Below are 23,848 nucleotides of genomic sequence, written 5' to 3'. Positions count from 1 at the left end.
ATTCTACTGTTTTAATAAGTTCTTTTATGCATCTTTCAGCATTTCTTTTAGCTTTTCGGCACCGTAAAGTGTCTCAGGTCTCATTACTGTATTATAATGTTTAATTTTGATGTCCCACGATCAAGTCTATTTCTTGTATACTTTTGTTGTCTTCAGTAACGCACCGTTCATTTTATTTGCGCTAAAATCCAGACTGTCCCTCATACTGTTTGTGCTTAGAGACTCGCCTAAATATTTGAAAAGGCTTACATTCTCGATTTTTAAGTCATTTTTGAGGAGTTTCTGTGGACAATTTTTAACATTTATCAGTAATTCTGCCTTTGGGAAAGACTATTTTAAACCGATGTCTCCTAATTTCACAATTCGTTTTTCTACCTGAATTTCAACATTATCTGATGCGTCTGTTACCACAAAAATATCATTTTGAAATACCAGGTAGCCCACATAGATATTGTCCTTTTGATTCCTTTCATGTTTAGTTCCTCCACTCTCTAATAGCGTTTTCCACAACGCAATCAAAAAGGAAAGGTGGCATTCCATTCCTACTGCCTGACTCCTGACTCAATGTTTTTGGAGAATTCTCCACAGCACCTGACTTAAAATGAAGTATCTGTTAATGTTTATTTCACCTAAACTGAATCCTTTCATAATACTCATGAGTGTTTCACACGCTTTCTTGAAGGCTACATATTTAACTCCTGTATGTTTCTCAGTTTCATCATTTGCGGAACTGTTGTTAGATTCGAGACGTATTCTTTGCATCATCTGTTTTTCCAAAAGCCATCTAGATATTTCCCTAATTTTATACGTATTTCTTGGATAACATACTAATATCCGCGTAATGCTTTGTACAGTAATAATGCATACAAGCATAGAACATCAAGAATTAAACTGAAATAATTATACCAGTTGATCAGAAATTACACTTTTGATTATGTATGTGTATCAATCATGAATTCATCTTCACGATAATAACATTTCAGTATATAAAAATATTCTTTTCTTGATTCGGAGGATCCTTTACATTTGTTCCTAATTTTATCGAATAGTTTCATTGTTTTGTAATATAAAGTACTGACAAACAGTGGATGAATGTGATTGTTTAAAATTTGATATGTGTTACGCATGATATCCACGCTCAAAGGAATTTTCTACGACAGTTGAGAACTCAGTCTGGCATAATTTGTTTTACATACATAGATAGAAAGGATTGTAATTACATTACAGCTTTCAAACAGAGGTTTACATTGTTGCCTGTTCTTTATTCCAGTCATTGCCTAATTGATTTCTTGTTTTCTGTAGAGTGGATCACAGTACATTTGTTTCCGTCCGCTGAAGACAAATGACAAGTTATATAGTATATACAATGCATACATTTTTCTAACATTTGATTCAGTATAAAACGTCATAGCAAAAGAAAGACGGTTTTTTTTACCATCACCCCAACATAACTTTTCCATGCCAATTTTTTATCAGTCTTCATGGTTATGAATGCTGGCGTGTTTTAACATCTGAAATTCGAGGTTTATTGAAGTTCAGTGTCATATTTTCATCGAAGTATCAAACTCACTAACCATTAGTTTGACACAAGTGGTTACCTCCTGACTGGTTTCGCTATAATCTAATCCTGCCGAATCAGCCGCATTAAATAGCATGTGGAAAATCAGGTTGAATATACCACAGTCTACTACAGGTTTTATAATTCCTTCCCTATTCCTTTAATTAGTTCAGAACATTTTAAATTCTTAGCAGTAATCTCAGTTTTATAATTGACGCTTATAAACATTTTTTACATTTATGTTTTTCCTACGGTGGTTTCTTCTTTTTATATTATGCCCTGACGTCCTTTAAAGCTGCCGGTTTATATTCCTAATTGATATTTATTGAATGGCACATCTCCTTCGCGAAGATGTTCTATAAAAGGCGCTTGTGCTTTCCAATAATGCAAACTTGGTGAGCACTCTCATAAGATAGTTTCTGGTGTTGGCTGAACGCCTCTTCAGAGTCATACGAAGCAGGAAATCATCTGTGTGCAAGTTCATTGTACGAGACCAGATGTGAGCTGGCGATGTTTCATCTCTGAACACCTTCACGTACAACGGAGGAAATAGCATGTCCTGTATTTAATGTTATGTGAGTTAAAATTTTCGACAACTATCTTTTTCCAGCGTGATTCGCATGTGTAGCTGGATCTGCAAATTTTAACTCTTTTCCGACGACATTTATGTCTGTATGTAGAACCTAGTCAGCTTAATGTGGAAAGGAACGGCTGGACGTTTAGTGTATTTTACACTGTGCTAATTAGAAACATGAGTCCTGTATTGTACACAAAAGCTGAAAATTAATTGCTACTGCTCGTTTCCATTCGGGCACAGAACGTGATAGTAAATTTCCCTGTCTGCGAAACCACACGTACGTGATAATGAAGCGCTGCATTTGTAATGAAAGCGCCTGTTTGTCTGGTGTAGTGCTGCATGCAGTTGCGTTGGGATGTAATACACAACAGAGCTCCGACGACCGAACAAATTCTCTTAGAGGCGAACAGAACGTTATTTGCAATGGACGATCATTACAAAAAGTGTATTGAAGCGACTGTCTTCTTAAATTATGTAAAACTAATTTACATGTAACACGAGGTACACATTTTATCATTATCGTGATTTACCTTCTTTTCAGAGAGTTAACTTATGATCTTTTGCAATATCCTTGCATTGAATATTTTTTCCTTCGTCTTCTGCACACATTCCTGTCTTGTAAATATGTAGCGAGGGCGAGAGGAGAATAGGACTGCAATGCATCAAATACGTTTCTAATTTTAATCCTAATTATTGGCATTCAACTTAAGTGGGTGGAGGGAATCCTCGTTAATGGCTTAATGGCTGTGTATGATCTAGTAGAATTCTCTTGGCCACAGATAACCTTTCTGTGAGTGCTAGCCTGATTTCTATGTCTTCCTGCCTCCGTACATCATGGTTTATTTTGTTGCCTGCGTAGCAGAATTCAGTAACTTCGTCTATTTCGTGATCAGTATTTCTGATGATAAGTTTCTTCCTGTTCTCATTCCTGCTACTTCCCATTGCTTTCGTCTTTCTTTAATTCACTCGCAGTCCATATTTTGCACTGATTACACTGTTCATACCACTTCTCAGATCCTGTGATTCTTCCTCACTTTCACTGAGGATAGCTACATCAGTAATTGATCATTGGTATCCTTTCACTTTTAATATAAATCCGACTTCTGAAACTTTCTTTTAAATCCGTATAGATTGAACAGTAGGGGGGGAAACACTGCGTCATTGTCTTACACCTACTTTTTTTTTAACCCTAACATTTCGTTCTTGATTCTCCAGCCTCATTGTTCCCTGTTGGTTCTAATACATGCTGTATATTACCCGTTTTCCCCTACAGCTTACCCCTATTTTTCTCAGGATTCCGAACATCTAGCACCATCTGACATTTCCTGTCACTAGTTACGTCACAGCTGGAGATCGACATGGCCACCTGGTACCGGAGCTACAGAGTTTACAGAGCTCTAAATGTGACAAATATGTTCGATTAACGGGGTAACTAGATTCAGTCCTGCGAATGTAGTTGTTTGTTTATAATGGGCCGCCTAAGAGAGCGTGAGAGAAAAGACAGAAGAGAACGAGGTGGAAAGAAGGCGGAACAGAGGTGAGTCGCAGCGGTTCTCCGGATACCGTGTTCTGCTGCAGACTGTCCTCATAACCTCTTCTAGAAGCTACGTGTTCCATTAATGTAGTCTGGCTCTTCATTTGCATTAAAACTGGAACACTCGCGAGATAGCGCGAAGTCCATTCCGTTTCCTGTAAGCATATCTCTTACGCGTTATGCAAGTAGAGTTGCTACCACAGCTATCGCCCCCTGTTAGTCGTGCAGTGAGATACAAGGACGTACTATAACAGACATCATCGCCGGACGAAGATGCCCAGTGCTTTGACGCACTGGACTAGCAGTATGAATACCGTGGTTCATATCTCTGTTCTGCCACTTGGATTTAGGTTTACCTGAGCATCACTGCTTTCGTTCCCCATTCTTTCCAGGTAAACCATTTCGAGCCACGCTCAGGATGGAAGCCAGATTCACCAAAATAAACGACAATCGCATGTGCAATCCAGCAACTAGAAACAGGTGGTAAAATTTACCCAAGACAATGGCGACGTTATAAGGTACCTAGGTAGCTCTTCGCTAACTACGAAATGAAGTAGCATTACACCAAAATTAATTGATGAAGATGTAAAAACTCAAACACTAGAGGCAAAGCTGCAAATAAGCAATGGAGAAAAGGACCCAAAATTGACCCCAATGCTCTCTGAAAGAATCCTAGAATTACTTGAAGCAGACGCACAGATCGTCAGAGACGGTATATCTACAGCACAAAAAGAAAAAGTAATGGACGTGAAAATGTAGTTTCTTTCATATTGGTGATGAAATGTGATTTTTTCAAGGTAACGTTGTAAGTAGGCTGTTTAGGTTTTATGTTGGTAACGCCACGTAGTGCTCTGTATAAAAATCACAGACTGCATACAGCACAGTCAGTGATTTTCATACAGAGTGCTACGTGGTGTTACCAACATAAAACCTAAACAGCCTACTTACATAACAAAGGCTGTCCCAGAAATGTTTCTACAAACTTCTAGTGGTTTTAGAGGGTGTCTTGATGAGCAAACCGAGGATAAGAACCTGGATCCTAAAACGTCATCCAAAGTGGCTACAGAGTGTAGAACTCATAGGCGCCAGCGCCTGCTATTAGGCCACCCCTTCGGCGGGAAAAGTGACTTTTTGCGCTGTCGGTTCGTAGGCGGAATGTCTTGCCATGCTGTTTTTTATTCAGTGGTTGCGTCTGATTGCCACGATCGCCAGTGGAGAAGCTAGAGCTAGCTGCTGAATAGACAGGCCCTGTCTTCTAGAAATGCGATGCTCTGTTGCCTAGGTGGATGACTGTTTCCGACACATGTTTTCCTCTGTATTTTGTTTTTCTCCTGCATACCGCAAAACATTTCAGATTTTAGAGGATTCCAGGAGAAAAATAAACTGCAAATGGAAGCCTGTGTCCGCAAATATTATCCACCAAGGGAACAGAGCATCACATTCATAGCAGATAAGGTCCGTGTATACAACATCTAGCTCCATCTCCTCCACTGTTGATCGTGGCAATCATTAGCGATCAGTGAATAACAAACAACATTCGGAGACGTTCTGGCTATGGTCTATCAGGGTACAAATCACGTTTTCTGCTGAAAGGGTGGCGTAGTTGTAGGCGCCGGTGCCTATGACCTCAAACCCCTTTAGCGTCGTTGGATGACTTTCCCGGACAGGTTCGTATCCTCAATTTGTTGCTCTAGACACCCTCTACAACCTTTCGCACTTTTTCGAACATTCCTGGGACTCTCTGTTTATGTACTATGGCCACACATTATAATTAGATTGATAGTTAAGTAGATACGCAGCAAGATATACGTTTTCTTTCCTTACTTCTACATTGACGAAATCGGCTAGAATGTACAACTTGTTGAAAGTTGCTGTAAAACAGCCACTTTCAGGTTTCAGATACAAGTGTTATTACTTTATTTCACGAGTCAGGTGTTGATGAAGTTGTGCAAAGATATTAGGTCTACAACTTTGCTTCCGCCGTTTTGCAATAGACGGCAGTAGCGGCAAGTGGGGTTCAGGTGGTTGGTCGTAGGTGTAATACAATAAGCTTAGGCATCTGTAAACACAATGCCATAAAATTATTAGTCGATTTGTGATTGCATCATAACATTATTCTAGATTAAGTACGCCAACTTACGTGCCTATTTCTCGCCATTTGTGCAGTGGTTAGCACACTGGGATCGCATTCTGGAGGACGGCGGTTCAGTCCCGTGTCCGGCCAGGATGGTTTTCCGTGATTTCCCTAAATCACTTCAGGCAAATGCCGGGATGGTACCTTTGACAGGACACGGCCTACTTCCTTCCCTAATCCGATGAGAACGACGACCTCGCTGTTTGGTCTCTTCCCCCCAAATCGATCTCGCTATTTGCGGGAAGTTTTAATTTTCTGCTTTAACATGAAGAAATCTGCGACTTTGGCTCTTAAAATGCTGGGTAAGACCAATGGTTAGCTAACTATTAGAGGAAGAATGTGTAGGGAATGTTTTCAACGCCTTAGGAACGGTGACTTTGATGTCGAAGACCGACATTGCGGGGGAACACAGAACGTTTTAGTAGCTACTGAAACAGACATAGACAGTCACAGGACATCATTGTCGAAAGTAATTGACGCGTTCGAGCACATCACTGAAACACAAACGGCCACAATACAGTGATAGACACGTAAAGGTAATTTTGAAGCAGGTCAGTGCTCGACCCCATGTTTCAAAACCCGCCAAAATATACATGGAAACGTTGAAATAAGAAAACCTGTCCCATCCTCCATACGTTGCTCTCTCTGTCTACCACCTTTTTAGATCAGTGGCATACAGTCTGGCTCACCAGCACTTCCGATCATATGAACAAGTGCAAAATTGAATCGATTCATGGATCCCCACAAAAGACGTCCAGTTCTTCCGCCACGGGATTCGTATGCTATCTGAAATATGGGAGACTGTAGTGGCCAGCGATGGGCAGTACTATGAATCAAAAGTTTTTTTGTAAGTTTTTCACAATAAAGGCCCGAACTTCGAGAATAAACGGCGGAAACAAATTTGCAGACCTAGTAGTATTCAATACCGATAATTAAAAGTGACGTTGATGCTCTTCGCAATGTTCGGCGACCGTCCGTATAAGACTGGCCCAGGTAACTCTTCCCAACTCGTAACGAATTTCGTTAAATTCCCGGAACTCTCAGGCCAAGATTATCTTTAATTTTTCTGGGAGGCCGGAAGACTGGTATGATTCCTTGCCTGTTTAGGACTCTAACTACATTACTAGTCGTTAACCGCAGTATGGAAGCCGCGCTAGGTGTAGGTCCTCTTCGCACATTTGCACGGCGCCACGTCTTAGTTTCCTCAACAGCATCGATCTAATGTCAGGGACGGAATACTCGTCACTTCTGAACACCGTCATCATATACTTAATCTCGCAACCGAGGTGGTCGATGTCCGAAATAGTTCTGGCCCCTTAGAGCTATGTGGTGATAGCTACGCCCGTTGAGATACAAATCTGTATGCGTCGGTTTTCTGTACACAGAATGGCCAAGTTGTCCATCTGAATTACTTCCCCACCTTCACTGTAAATCATGTTGGGATGTATACCACTCAAATGATCAACGAACTGCTGCAGCATGTAACGGAACTGAAATGATGGTGGGCTGACAGTAATTTGGAGCCCGCGCGTCGGAAACGGGCGCGCTTGTGTGAGACTGCCAGGGAGTGCACCCTGATGCCGTCTATTGGCGAAACTGGGAATTAGCGCTACCTGTCAGACAATGCACTAAGCTCTCGGAGTCAAATGTATTCTTTTTCTTGGTAATTATAAGTTATTACTGTATAATTTAATGTTGTAAAGCGCTAGTAGTAAATCATTATGACTGGTATGAACTCCAGTGTAATAAATATAAATATTCTTAAATACTAAATGATTTCGGTGAAAAGGTGGTAGGGCAACGCCCCCACTCTTGGTGATACGAGCGTAGCTAGAGGTAGCTGGAGACACAGGGACTGAACAATGGAATGGCCTGGGGAGTGTTGACGTGATCGGACGTGCGTAATTGTGCTCACACAAAAGTGATTGTGCAACAGCGAAGAGGCGAATATCGTCGCCGTTTGTGGAGTTAAACGCGACGAATGGTTGTTGAAGCCGCCTCTATGCCACAGGGGCTGATTGTAAGAGTTCCTGCGCCCAGATTTTATGGCGGACGTGCAGTAGCTTATACGAGTGCTACAGTTCGTAGTTCCAGCCGCCATTAAGGGCATGAGGCGTGAAGAGCTGCGTTAGCCACATGCATCTCACCACCAGCACCGACACGTCTACCCAAGGCAAGACTGCTTGCAATTGTTAAGTCGAACTTCGTATACATGTAAAAGGAGAATACCAGTTTTCTTTTATGCAAGTGCAGAGGACAGAATATAGTAATGAGTAAAATTACGACGCATGTTGTTCATTGTAAAGTGTAGTAACCTCAAACATAGTTTAGTGAAATCAGACTGAGGCCACCATCGCCTCTTTCATTTACAATTCTTTTGGTTGTAAAATACTTTAGCGTATAAGAATGTTGAAAAGAGCAATGGTCACACCAGAATGAGTCGCCTATTTATAGTTACTTAAATTTTTCTGAGTAACCTTTCAAGTAAAGTCACTTAACTAATTCTGTATCAATTGTCCAAAGAGTACTATCCAAAATCATTAAATAAGTTGAAGGATAGAATTTTGCTAACCTAAGTTGCACAAATTGTCTTGGTAGTAATTACCAAGCCAACTCACAGAAATTGAGAGAGTATTTGCTTTGTAGAATCACCTAGAATGATCAGAAATAGTAATATTCAGAATTAAGTTTAAATTCAACTCAAGCCATTTCACTTTGAAACGAGCCAAAAATTGATTTATTCTTTTGCTCTTTCAGAGCTGGCGACCGTAGTTATAAGTATTTTCAGGAGGATTCGACGGTAAGTCTGCTGCTCTCGTCGTGCTGATAGGATTATCCACTGCTGCTAGCAGTGGTGATTGGATACATAAGCTCACTACCAAGTTAAGTGGGTCAGGTAGGCAGTGTTACCGTGTGAACTGTAGGGCTCTGTAGGCCGTGGATCGAACCCGTTCCATCATCACAGCTCTTAGGGAAATAGTCCGGTTAGGATTGTACTAATCATTAGGTAAATACTGGCGAGTAACGGTCAAAAATGTATACGCAAGTGAATTTAGCAAGGTCCACATAGCACCTAGTTAATGTGGTGCAATGGCGAGGGTAGGAGTGGAGTAAAAGTGAGCTGAGCTTGTGGCAGCTGTGCTGTATTCAAATATTAACAACGTGAATTCACTACTACCTTTTACCATTAGGACTGAGCTATTTACAGTTAAAATACGTAGCAGTAAGCGCAAAGGCGTGACAGCTACAAGTCCGTATTGGTTTTATACATACGGAATTAGGAAGCGGGTCATTCCGTCAGTGGAGGGGGTTAAAACAACCGAGTCAGTTGAGAACATACCCCATTTACTGATGGAAAGATTCGGCGGTTCGGTCGCAAGCGCCTCACTGCCACGTGGTCAGATGGGTATCTGAAGAAGTAATATGGGTGGAAGGTAGCATTGTTCCACCATCTTTCTTCGAAATCTTAGATGAAAAAGTTAGCTACAGTTGGTGAGAGTGGTGAACCCACGGCTGTTCCATCAATCATTCACAGTAATTTCTACTGTACAAGAATTACGTGGTCGTCAAAGTGTGGCGAAATAATTTCAAAATTTCTGGAGAGAAGTGAGTGGCAGACAGTTTTAACGTACCTTCCACTGGTAGCTTCGTGAAGAGAGAGACCACGGCAAGGCTAACCATTACTTCATTCGGGTCAATCTTCTTCTTCTTTATGATATCAACAAACATTTGCAAGTTTTTAATGTGACGTCTGCAGCGACCGACTATAGGCACCAACAGATTAGTCAGATGCTTTGACAGCCTGTGTGTAGGAGAGGCAATAGCACTAATAATTAGTCTTAATGGGATGCTGTCATTGTGTATTTCAGGCAAACCATATAACCTGGGTGGCCTCTGTGCTTTTCGTCTTAAGTTCTTCGTCAGTGAAACCAGCACTCTTAAGTAGCTCCCCTGCCTTCCTTCAAAGTGCCGATGTGGGATCCTGTTTCAGAATTTAGTAAGTACTATGTTCCAATAACAAACCCACTTTCTTACAATAATATCCAGCCTTGAGGATAACTGTGGCAGTCCCCTTGTCAGCTGGTAAGACAACTAGCTCTTCATTCTTCTCCCACGATCTCGGTCCTTACTTTTCAGTACCGCTAGCACTAGACCACTCTATACGGACGGCTGACGATCGTAGCGTCAAGCGGCAGCGTAACTTTAAATACAGGCATTTCTATAAATCTGTGGTGGGAGAACACGTCCTATTAAATAAGCACAGGATTTTGTTTGAACAAACTAGAATAATTCCTCGCTCTTCGAACTATTGGGACCCTGTGAACAAAGAAACTGTTGAAATCAGACTTTGTGAAAACAACTTCAACAGAGACACCGGCTGTGCACTTAGAAATGCGAGGAAGCGTGCGCTAAACAAGGAAAAAACAAAGAGGAATTCCTCTCGTAATTCACCGCCGGATGCGATGGTTGGCGCTGCAAGGAACTCCAGCCAGACACAGAGCGGAAGCTAAATCTATGGACTTTGCCGGCCGTGGTGGCCGAGCGGTTCTAGGCGCTACAGTCTGGAACCACGATACCCCTACGGTCGCAGGTTCGAATCCTGCCTCGGGCATGGATGCGTGTGATGTCTTTAGGTTAGTTACGTTTAAGTAGTTCTAAGTTAGAGGGGACTGATGACCTCAGCAGTTATGTCCCATAGTGCTCAGAGCCATTTGAACCATTCTATGGACTTGAGAACGCACGACCTCTGTCCGCGCCATCATGACATTATCCAGCCAGTCGGATGCCGTTGTGTGGGAGTATAGGAGGGAACATCGCCAGTTCACGACAGTCAGTTTTAATGTTTGACGAATATGATGGTGGATGTCATCGAAAGATTGGAATTCAATCCGAATTTGATGCGACAAGTGACCCGAGAAATTTTTGAGTGTCTACATCGACATACATACTCCGCAATCCACCACACGGTGCGTGGCGGAGGGTATCTCGTACCACAACTAGCATCTTCTTTCCCTGATCCACTCCCAAACAGAACGAGGGAAAAATGACTGCCTATATGCATCTGTACGAGCCCTAATCTCTCGTATCTTATCTTTGTGGTCTTTCCGCGATATGTAAGTTGGCGGCAGTAAAATTGTGCTGCAGTCAGCCTCAAATGCTGTTTCTCTAAATTTCCTCAGTACCGATTCACAAAAAGAACTCCTCCTTTCCTCTAGAGCCTCCCACCCGAGTTCCTGAAGCATTTCCTCCCTCAATCCGACCTGATAGGGATCCAAAACACTCGAGCAGTACTCAAGAAAAGGTCGTATTAGTGTTTTATAAGCGGTCTCCTTCACAGATGAACCACATCTTCCCAAAATTCTACTAATCAACCGAAGATGACTATCCGCCTTACCCACAACTGCCATTACGTGCTTGTCCCACTTCATATCGCTCTGCAATGTTACGCCCAAATATTTAATCGACGTGACTCTGTCAAGCGCTACACTACTAATTGAGTATTCAAACATTACAGGATTCTTTTTCCTATTCATCTGCATTAATTTACATTTATCTATATTTAGAGTTAGCTGCCATTCTGTACACCAATCACAAATCCTGTCCAAGTCATCTTGTATCCTCCTACAGTCACTCAACGACGATACCTTCCCGTACATCACAGCATCATCAGCAAACAGCCGCACATTGCTATCCACCCTATCCAAAAGATCATTTATGTAGATAAAAAACAAGGACAACGTACTGGGTTCTATTACTTAACAAGTCTTCGAGCCACTCACATACTTAGGAACCAATCTCATATGCTCGTACCTTAGTTAGGAGTCTGCAGTGGGGCACCGAGTCAAACGCTTTCCGGAAGTCAAGGAATATGGCATCCGTCTGATACCCTTCATCCATGGTTCGCAAGATATCATGTGAGAAAAGGGCGAGTTGCGTTTCGCAGGAGCAATGCTTTCTAAAGCCGTGTTTCTATAATTCTGCAAAGTTATCGTCCTCCCCTGATACACTGCTTTTTGAGTTATTTATTAAGACTGTTAACTTGATTGTTGTCTTACTTTCAAATGTTTTTGAATGTTTTGTAGAAGTTCCTTGTGTTTTTCTGCTTAAAATATGATTCGTTTCACTTTAGCTGATCTCTAGCAAGTTTCCTGGCTTTTCTAAAATTTTCCCTCTTCTTGTCAACTTCATTTGCGTCACAAGTATTGGAAGCTCGTTGTTTCTTTATAATTAACTCCCCAGAGTCATCATTCCACCAGTCATGCTTCCATTTCCTCTTAACAGGAATAGTTTCTTTTGCATAGTGTGTAGTGTACTTTTGATGATGTTCCCAACATTTCGTTGTTGTTCTTTTCAAAAAACGCCGGCTGGTGTGGCCGTGCGGTTCTAAGTGCTACAGTTTGGAACCGAGCGACCGCTACGGTCGCAGGTTCGAATCCTGCCTCGGGCATGGATGTGTGTGATGTCCTTAGGTTAGTTAGGTTTAATTAGCTCTAAGTTCTAGGCGACTGATGACCTCAGTAGTTAAGTCGCATAGTGCTCAGAGCCATTTTCAAAAAACAATTTTGCAATTGTTTCTTCTTGAAAGCTTCTGTGAGACAAACTTGTAGTTGAATCCTGCCTAGTCATCGAATAGGAGGTGCATAGGAAACCTGCTTTCTCTGATGATGGACAACAGTTCAAGCAGATCGTATTAATGAGTTTTATTACGAAAAGTAAATGACAGTACTTAATTTTGAGAATTACATAGATGTGCCGCAAGAAAGGGCGACATGCAAAATAATAAATGTTCTTCAGTATAACAGTTCCTAGTCTGAGATACGTAGAATGTGCATGGAAAGTAATGAGCTTTGACGCTTCTAATCAAGTCGCTATTCTTGACCGCGACACTTATGTTCACTTCGCATAGACGCCGCTGGCTGTCGCGTTGTGGTAATGGAGAGGGGTCGGTCAGCGTGCAATTGGCTGACGTCTGACGTCTCCTTCACAGCCCTCTTGTTCGCGATTGGCGCGCCGGTGGTTGGCTGTACGCCATAACACTTTTTGTGTTGCTATCGGTTCTTTTTATAAATATTGGTCTAAACTTAATGATAGGTAGTAGTGTGGTTCCTAACCGGTAACTTTAGAAACTTTTAAGTTCAGTTCCTCCATTGCTGAGTCTACTTATAGCAACGTGATCGAGTTGTTGTTCACAACATTTCGAATTTGGTGGTACCATTTCCATGTACTTGGATTTATTTAAGTTTTTTGAAGAAACTAGATTTTAGTGCTAATCATGCTGTCTGGCTAGACCTTAGAGCCTGTGCCAGTTTGCGTCGGTTCTGTTATGAGGAAGCAATTTTCCTGCTATACGTCTGTAGTGATATTCTTTGCCGACTTTTGCATTTAAGTCTCCAAAAAGCGTATTGACTGGCTTGCGGTACCTGTTTGTTCTATGTATGTAATAATTCCGTTTATAATGACTCCAATTAAATTACTGTATTACAATTTCTAGTTATTTGTTTACTGCTGTATTTAAGAAGCAACTTCATGGAGCACTACTTTCGTAACGTTAAATTACTGTTTGTTTCTGTTTAAGATTTTGTGATATTAGTATTCCATATGTGTCGTCGTGAAGCAGTATGTAGTTGTCGTGTGTGCACCAGGATGGCTGATTTTTGGCGTTCTCAAGCACTTTACACATGAGCACGCCCCTTTGATTGTATACTGGTTGTGTGTGTTTACTGTTGTGTTGCCAACAGTCATTTTATGTTTTTCATTCGTCTTTTGTTTGTGTTGTGGTGTCTGTCTGTACATGGCTTCATGTTCATTATTTGTTATTTCTTATGTGTGTCCGTGTGTTGCTGTTCCTGGATGTACGTGGATGGGGTCTGCTCTGCTCTGAGGATAAGGTATTATTAGGTCTGGCTATGTTTCACATCACTCTTTTTTTATTGTTTCAGTGGCTAAGATGATCAGTGAGTTATTACTTTGCTGATTTTGTTATTTCATAGTTTGTTGTTCACTTTCACTTCGAGAGCTCTTTCTGAAAGTTTTCCTGTAGTCTTTTGAGGTTTCTGTTGAAATTGTTCGTTAATAACTGTCGTATCCTGTCCCATGTTAGATGGTTCATTTCCACATTTTATTAGGCCTTCAGAAAAGGTATAACAGTTTTTTTTTTATTTTTCCAATTTCTCACATATTCTTTGCATGCAGTTTTGAAATATCTGCCCGTTATTCCAATATACACTAATGTGTAATCTTGAAATTCTCATTCGTATGTACTAGCTCACTGACATTTGGTTTTTTCTATTGGTTTTTGTAAATGGGACTGGAATGTATTCCTTGTTCTAAATGTCATTTGCTGACCTTGTTTCTTTGGTACGTGGGCTGGATAGTGGCAATATGGTGATAATTCATACCAGACTTTGCTGGCAGACGTTCACCGTATTACACATCACGATCACATTCCGCGAGCGGGGATGGAAGGTGTCGTACACCATCAGCACGTTAGTCTCCCAAGGACCGCCCTGTGGCGTGGATGACGTCTTCTCTTCTGCTGCACGACGTGTGCGAGTCACCAAGGTAGAACGGCTCTCACATGTATTAGATTATGAGTTTGCGGTGGACGGAGGAACTTTGAAAGCTTAAACAAATTAGTGACACACAAATGTAGCCTCTGTTGCGCTGCGATACTTAAGTTGTACAACAACTCGTTGGATGTGCTTGCAGACAGGTACAACCGAACAGTGCCCTGTCAAGGCGTGTCGTACTGAATACAATGTCAGGAAGACTACGTCCGTTCTAAGCGCCACACAGTCGGTCACTGCAGTAAACACTTGTCCCTGTGTCAAGGGTATAGGCGACTCCACTTGTAGACTAAGCCTCTCAGGCAGATCTCCACTACGAACTGCAATTACTAACAGCAATCCTGGAACTCCGTAAGAGAACCTTCATACACCAACGCCGTTGCTGCCTGCGGTCGCCAATTATCACCACGCGGAAGTCCATCTTGCTGGCGACTGCACGGAAATTGCTGATTGCGCCGCGATTGTGGTTGGTGGCGAACTCCAAAATGGTACCCATTGTGAAACTCGAGAACTGTGTAAGCACGGCATCTCCGGTTTCATCCGTTGGTGAGGACACAAAATTGCACAACCGAACAGTGCCCCGTCAAGGCGTGTGGTACTGAATACAATGTCAGGAAGACTACGTCCGTTCTGAGCGCCACACAGTCGGTCACTGCAGTAAACACTTGTCCCTATGTCAAGGCTATGGGCGACTCCACTTGTAGACTAAGCCTCTCAGGCAGATCTCCACTACGAACTGCAATTACTAACAGCAATCCTGGAACTCCGTAAGAGAACCTTCATACACCAACGCCGTTGCTGCCTGCGGTCGCCAATTATCACCACGCGGAAGTCCATCTTGCTGCCGACTGCACGGAGATTGCTGATTGCGCAGCGATTGTGGTTGGTGGCGAACTCCAAAATGGCACCCATTGTGAAACTCGAGAACTGTGTAAGCACGCCATCTCCGGTTGCATCCGTTGGCGAGGAGCACAATATTGCAGAGCGTGACACGAAGCGGTTGCTTCACTTTGGCCAACATGTCGTAATCGCTCGGACTCGTATCGGCTGAATGCGGTGGCTATTCCAGTATCTCCCACGCCAGCAGGGGGTTCGCCTTGTGGCATCGTGCATTGCCATGAGAGACGATAAGGTACACTGCTACAAGGAAACACTGTTGTCCACTCGCACCATGTGCCACTTCAAACTCGATCCGTGCACGTTGTTTCTGTTTCCGAAACATAACGTTAGGACGTACGACCTGGCCACCCACACAGTACACAACAGCAACTGACTCAGACACAGCCGCCGCCGCTAGCTGCAGTACTTCAATTGACCTTCCGCTACCAGTTACAGACAGCATATAACATTAGCTTATTATACGTCACTCTTCCCTAACAACCTAACCTCAAGTCCTGTCACGGAAAAGCCACGTATAAGACTAACCTGCCGTGACACAAGCTAATGTTACCCTCTGAGAGGATTTCTAATTTTGACCGTGTGTGTATGTCTAACGGATAAAAGTATCGGACTGTAATTTTGAATATATTGCAGTTAACAGGCTTTAGTTTTGGGGTTTCATGAAAGTAGTAAAATCTTATGCGAATGAAAAAAACGAACGGTCGTCACCCTAACTAAGCACATTAATATTCAAAAATAAGTTTAAGAAAATTGAATATCAGTTACTGAAGCTAGTTTCATTAGTATTCGCTTTGAATAGCACACAAGATACAAAAGTGCACAGGGTGCTCTGAGCTGTCGGTAGCAAATCCACAAACCAGTAATCACAGAAAGCCAAAACGTACCAAACGCATACTAATAACAGCTACAATCAAGATCATTACTTGACTCAGTATTGAGATCCTGCTGCAGGAAGTACAGAACTAAAGTAGGACATACAGGGCTTCTAACTTAACTGACGTGTAACAACCACAAATAAAATTAAATAATACCACAATTACACTGTTTATACTCCCATTTATAGAAATATATCAGATTTACTTAGTAACAATAATATTCCAATTATCTTTGTAATATGAGTAGAATATGGTGGGGACCCATAAACTGGTATAGTACCACTAGTCAAACTCCATGATTATTTCAGTAACAACAACCAAAGTTAATTCTTAACGTCACTTCGAATAGTTTTTATTTTTACATTTATACATCTAAATCTACATGTATACTCCTCTAGCCACCAGGTGGTGTGTTCCGGAGGGCGGCACTATTCGCGCCAAACTCATATTTCCCTCCATCTGTTCCACTTGGCGGATCGCGAGAGGGAAAAACTATTGTCTGAACGCCTCAGTACGAGCTCTGACTTCCCTCATCTTTGAATAGTGATCACTGCGCGATATGAAAGTTAATGGTACTAATATATGTTCTACATCCTAGGCGAAGATCGGATTCTGGAATTTAGTGAGCAGTCCCTTCCGTTTAGCGCGTCGTGTATCTGCAAGTGTGTCCCACTTCAAATTTTCTTTGAGATTTGTAACTCTCTTGCGATGTCAAATTGATCATCACTAAGCTCAATTAAATTCAAAAAATCATTCATGTTAGTAATCAAGGCTAAATTATGTTACAAAAGAGGTTAATTTACTTGCCTTTTTCATCACCTGTGAGACAGGTATTTTAGACAGTAACATTTACACAATCTAGCACCATATTTTTGCAAAAACAATACTTTGCACTAATCTGAGAGTACTTTAGCTAATTTCTAACTTAATTCACTTTTGTGGTTTTAACTTCAACTTTTGCTAATCTTTGCACATTTGACCATCAAACAAATCACTAGTTCATTTGCCGGCGCTGTGACCGAACGGTTCTAGGCGCTTCAGTCTGGAACCGCGCGACCGCTACGGTCGCAGGTTCGAATCCTGCCTCGGGCATGGATGTGTGTGATGTTCTTAGGTTAGTTAGGTTTAAGTAGTTCTAACTTCTAGGGGACAGATGACCTCAGATATTAAGTCCCATACTGCTCAGAGCCATTTGAACTAGTTCATTTGAAACAGGGTACTCGGTTTTATAAACACTTAGAAGAGGACCCTGCATAGGTTCATGATCAGAAGTTATGGTTCCAAACACAGATTTATAGCATTTGTATTAGTATTAAAATCACTCACACAAATTAACTGGTCCATTTTTTATTACATATCTGTATGTATGAAGTTAGCGGAGCAGTGGCGGAGTTGTGGTGGCAAGCGACATGGCGCCTAATTGTACTCACGGCTCTTGATGTTTGAATGCTCTATAAAATTTCTTCTTGGCGACGGATTTTTAACGTATTAGAACCATTCCTTATTACCGAGAATGCCAATCAACAGCCAAATCCACATCCCAGGCAAAATTCCTTGCAAAGCGGTCTCCAATTGCCTCCCTTGGCACCGTCGATGTGTACCGTGGAACGGCTAGCCACGGACTGCGTACCGTTCACACCAAGGAGCCGCCCAGATCGACCGCCAAAACCACCTTTTACATCTCGCCATGCCACTTCCGTTGTGGAGGGACTTACTACATCTTTTACATTTTACAACACAAGTGCCCTAAGCATGAACCAGCTTCCAATATCATTGTTTTTCTTATAAATATACACATATTATAAAATTTCAATATTTTAAACAATAATTTATCTTTTTCCATATAAACATCACAAAACTTTAAGTTTCCTGTCTCAAATCAATGACCTTAACTAACAAAGAACACACACTCCATAACCGTAGATACACTGTTACCTAATACAAACCTGCTACTAATCGATATAAGTGTTACAAGCACACATGCCATGTGATGCACATCCATTACGACACGGCAATGTTGCCACTACTTTTTATCCTACTCATGTATATTTGTTAGTTTGTTTTTGGCTTAAAAGTGTTAGTACATCTATGAAATTACTAGTTTTACGTCGCTTCAGAGCTTTCCTAGAAATGTAGAGAACAAGTTTTCGCCAGCTTGAATTTGTAGAATGGTCATAACTTGTCATGTAATAATATCGACCGGGCTGAGTAATACGAACATTAACCCAATACTGTTGAACTAGTTTCAGACATTCTGCATATCTTCGGCTTCTTGGCTGCTAACAGAAGAAGGAATCAAAACTTTTAGTCAGGTAGGCAGGTACTTCAGTCACATAAAATTTAGAAAATGACAACATTTCCCAATTTTGACTGTAATTATTCTTCGTTTTTCACCATTGACTAATTTCGGCTGCTGTACTATTTTTAAGTGGTAGCGTAGGAATTCGACACCTAGTTGGACAACCGCTAACATAAGCCGGGCAAACATTACACTTAAAGTAGTCAAGCGTACAACAGTTGTGAATACAGATAACAGAAACATTAGCAGAAATGACAACGTAGCTCAGGGCGAATCATCTGCGGTAGCATAAACTGGCATACCACAAGCAATCATCAAGAATGGAAATATGTTCATATCATCAACAACGGTGGAAATCATGTTAACTGATTCTTCCGTCGCTTCTTGGTAAAAAAATATAATTATAAATAAAGAACATAATATTTTATATGTTTTCCATTATTAATTTATTTCGTTAAACTGTTTTCAATTTACAAGGAATGTTTCATTTCATTTATATTTATTTCTCATACAACGTTTTTAATTTTTCAAGTACATACCACAGCACTGTCAAAGATGACATCTGCTATGTGTTCATGCCTCATCTTACATTAATAATATATTTTCCAAAGTTGTTTACAAATATTGTAACTTCTTTGAGGACGATAGTTAGTTAAAGTTCGATGATGGTCTCAAAAGCCGGAAACGGTATAACCAAATAAATAAATGCTGTAGAATGTACACAATATTGTGGTTTTCACTTGTATTGGCGGAAATGTTGAAATTTCAAAAAAGGTCGTTACACAGAACCAAAACTCAGCAAAAATCAGTAAGAGACATTGTCAAGAACTTCAGTCATCTCACACTACAAGTATTCAGAATGCATAACATGCACTACCCACGAATGTTTTCTCATATTCCACCAAAAACTTATCGATTTCTGCCATACAATAATAGCTTAATTAGCAAAAAGCCAGCATGGGGAACTGAATGAGGTACAAAGTATTCAACAATTTATATAAAGAACAAAAACGTAAATATAACAGTCGTCATCAAGAAAACTCGCAACGTTCCTAATAAACAAAATACTAGACGTATTACTAAGCATAAAGTAATGTGATGCAAGAGAAGATGGACGGGAGATAGTGGCATCATTAACGATCTGTAGAGACCACAGGGAGAATCTACGTTAGCTGTAAAACACACGTGGCAGAATAAAAGCAAATTTTAGGAAACGGATTCTGTTTTGAAAGCGTACCAAGATGCGAAAAAACTCAAAAGGTTGCGCAAAGAATACCCTTAGTTTCGGTGTTGAATACTGTATCATTTGCCCTATAGCCTGTAAATAGGCTGTTGGGCCACACGGTCGTATATCAATAGAAGGAACAGTTGTTGGAGGCGTCTCCGTATAGGAGGTATCCCCCGTAAGAAGGCGTTTTGATTCGGTCTGTGAAGACACTAGTTTGTACTGTCTTTGGCTACACGTTTTATTTTAGTGGAGTACGTTTTCTGTTCTAATGAAATGCGGTGCGGGTTTCAAAACTTTGTGAAATGTCCACACTCACATCTAAACTCTCAGGTACCAGATGTTAATATGTTTCCGAATGGCCATAATTTCTGCCACTCACGACTTCTGCTGTATCGTTTCACATATTTCACTCTGGCATTTCTTTTTTTAATGGAAAGTATTGGATTGCATCTAGAGACTGTGTGTACGATCTTTATGTCTGAGGAACTGGATTTTCTTAATTCATGTTGATTCTTTTCTAGGGAACTAACATTTTTTAAATTTATATTGACACTTTTATGGTATTCTTTTACGCTCGATTCGCAAGAGGTTACTATATATACTCAAGACCACGATGTCGTGCTCCCAAACAAATATATCACCATCAGTACTAATTTGCGACTCAGCATTATCCAACCTTAGTTAGAAGTCGGTAGTGAATTAAAGCATAAGCTTTGCTTCATCATGCCTCCCCTAACGCAACCCAAAGCATTTCTCAAAGATCGTTTCACTCAGTATTGCTGTGCTCTCTAATCCGAAGATTGGTTTCATACAACTCTCTAAACGATTCTATCCTGTACAAGTGTCTTCATCTCAGTGTAACTGCTGCAACCCATAATGATTTGATCCTCCCTACTACATTCGAAAAGCATTCTCGTTCTGCAATTTTTATGCCCAGACTTCGTTGCATTGCCAAGCTGACGATTCCCTGACGTGTCAAGATGTGTCCTGTCCAGCGACCCACTTGATTAAATCAAGCTATGCCACAAATATCTTTTATCACCAACTCTACATGGTAGCTCTTCATTAGTTCCTCTATGTACCCATCTAATTTCCAACATGCTTCTGAAGCATCACCTCCATTCACCACTACTGCTGCCGTTTCGTGCTCATCGACTCTTCTAACTGCCGTCAGGTTTCTGTACAGGTTGTAAGTGTATTCCAGTTAACATTGTTAAAAGCTTTCTCTAAATCTACAGATGTTATAAAAATATGTTTACGGTTTTCCAGCTAGCATCCTAGATACGTCACTGGGTCAGTATGGCCTCGCATGTTGCTACATGTCTCCGAAACCCAAACTGATCTGCCACCAGTCGACTTCTACCATTTTTTCCATCCTTCAGTAAACATTTTGTGTCACTATTTTGCAGCCGTGACTTACTGAAGAGACGATTCTCTAATAATCACACTGGTCATCTCATGCCTTCCTTCTCCGTCTGAGATCATTTCTTCAGTCTGATTTTATATATTACAAAATGGAATCATTTTATCACGGGTAGCTGCTCCAAGAACCTCAATAATTCTGTGGGAATGTCGCCAACTCTAGAGGATTACTTTCGACTCACGAGTTTCAAAGTTCTGTCAAGGTTATCTCGCAATATTGTATCTCCTATCTCATTTATACTCTTTCACTTCTTCTTTCCTTTCTACAATATTGTCTTCAAACTAGTTTTCTTTGTGTATATCATCTACATATTCCTTCCACCTTTCATCTTTCCCTTCTTTGCTTTGTGGAGGCTTGCCGTATAACCAGCTGGTATTCATAAAGCTGCTTCTCTTTTCTAAAAAGGTCTCTTTAATTTTGCTATAGGCGGCATCTATCTTTGCCCTAACCGTGCAAGCTTTCACAGCCCAGTCTAGCAGTTCCTGTCTTTCCAATCTGCACATTCTGCCAGTTTCATTTCTAGCCTTCTATACTCCCATCTACCTGTTTCATTGGCTGCAGTTTTATATTTTCACCTTTCGTCAGTTAGATTCAGAACATCTTGTACTGGCAAATGACCTTCCGGCGCTCTAAGAAGTTAGCGTAGGACGTGAGTCTGAGATCAGAGTCCGCGGAGTCTTCCGTCCCTGTGATAACCTTGTGTTGTCACCCGTGGCGGGATTTCTTTGCCACTTGCCTTAGACTGTAGAATGTCGTAAGAAGGCGCAACAATATCGCTCTTGTCTGCAGTACACGCATCAGTATTAGCAATTTACCACCAGAAATCTCTAACGCATAGGAGTATTATTCAAACAGTCCAGCTATAAAGTAACGAAAAATAATTACAAATAATGTTGCTACGGTTTGGTTAAAATTTTTTTTATAAGGAACAAATGCACAACGATGTGGACAGCTGCAACTACATGATGCAGCGTTCTCCAATTTTATATGCATGTCGCGTTTTTTTTTTAAATATCCTAGGAGTTTTACGCTTCACTGTGTTTTCTTAATTGTTTTGGAGCTGCGTTTTGCGCTCATATAACTCGAGTGTGGGATAGATTTTGGTGGTAAATTTAAAAAGCTAAGTTTAATTTTTAATAATGATTTTGGTTTGGGATCATCCGGTTTTCGCATTCACGGGTCTTACATAACAACGGCATGGTGCTTTCAGCACATCATAACATAGAGACTAAGGCACTGTAATTAGTTATTGTTATTATGTACAGCAATTAATTATTACGCGTATGAAGAATGAATGTTAAAAATGGCGCAGCTGACATTTTTCAAAAATTGTTTTACTGTTACGATACGGATTATAATTATTTTTCGTTAGTCTGTCGTTGGACTGTTTGAGCCGTGTAATTTTGTTTCATACGTGCCTGGAGAAGATTGATTGCTCTTCCGAAACTGTCAGGATTATTAACGCGCTGATAACCTTGTTGAGCGCAACTGACATGCACAGTGTTATTAATAAAGAACAATCTGGCAGAGGTAAATTTCTATTAAAAATCTGACCACCACCGTACACTTCTTTTACGTATAGTCTGTGTCACTGTATACTATTGTTGTATACATACTCTGATGTGTTTCTCACTTTCAGTAACACTGTGCCAGGTGCAGTGTAGTAATATCTGCTTAATGTTATACTTGTATTTTCAATGTAAAGCACCTCCTTGTTAGCTGAAAATACACCCCAAGAACTACCCCAGACAAAGCGCTGCGAATCCACAATATTTTAACCGTGGTGTATGATTAGACCTGGGCCAGATTAGATTCTACCCACTCATCGGATTTTGAACAAATAGTCACCAATAATGCTACCAAACACCTCCGTTTTATTTCCTTTTAGTTACCATTGCATTTACTTTGAATACGTTAAATGTGATTTTATATGGCGTAAGGCATGTATGGCCCTTGGAACCAAATAAAAAGTCAGGGGAAAAAACAAGATAATTCACGTTTTTCTTTTGTAAATGAGTTGTTGCTTCAGCTCAATTCACACTCGTCACATGTGTCTGACAAAAAAAAAAAAAAAAAGAGAGAGAGAGAGAGAGAGAGAGAGAGAGAGAGAAGCGAGTTCAGAGATATTAGAAGAGGAAGCAGAATTCTAATTGCTCCCTCCAATAAATTGGAAGCAAGTAAAAAAGTAAAAACACAAAATAAGTGGTCTATCTGCACAGACTTTGCCAAAATATGTTTCCCTGCCAAATACGAGGTGCATTCAAGTTCTAAGGCCTCCGATTTCTTTTCTAATTAACTGCTCACCCGAAATCGATGAAACTGGCGTTACTTCTCGACGCAATCGCCCTGCAGACGTACACATTTTTCACAACGCTGACGCCATGATTCCATGGCAGCGGCGAACGCTTCTTTAGGAGCCTGTTTTGACCAATGGAAAATCGCTGAGGCAATAGCAGCACGGCTGGTGAATGTGCGGCCACGGAGAGTGTCTTTCATTGTTGGAAAACGCCAAAAGCCACTAGGAGCCAGGTCAGGTGAGTAGGGAGCATGAGGAATCACTTCAAAGATGTTATCACGAAAAAACTGTTGCGTAACGTTAGCTCGATGTGCGGGTGCGTTGTCTTGGTGAAACAGCACACGCGCAGCCCTTCCCGGACGTTTTTGTTGCAGTGCAGGAAGGAATTTGTTCTTCAAAACATTTTCGTGGGATGCACCTGTTACTGATCAGTGTACCCTCATATATAGAAGACAAC

Source organism: Schistocerca cancellata, chromosome 2 (genome assembly GCF_023864275.1).
Source record: "Schistocerca cancellata isolate TAMUIC-IGC-003103 chromosome 2, iqSchCanc2.1, whole genome shotgun sequence".
Lineage (NCBI taxonomy): Eukaryota > Metazoa > Arthropoda > Insecta > Orthoptera > Acrididae > Schistocerca > Schistocerca cancellata.
The sequence above is the reverse complement of the archived record's forward strand: the minus strand, read 5'-3'. Positions refer to the sequence as shown.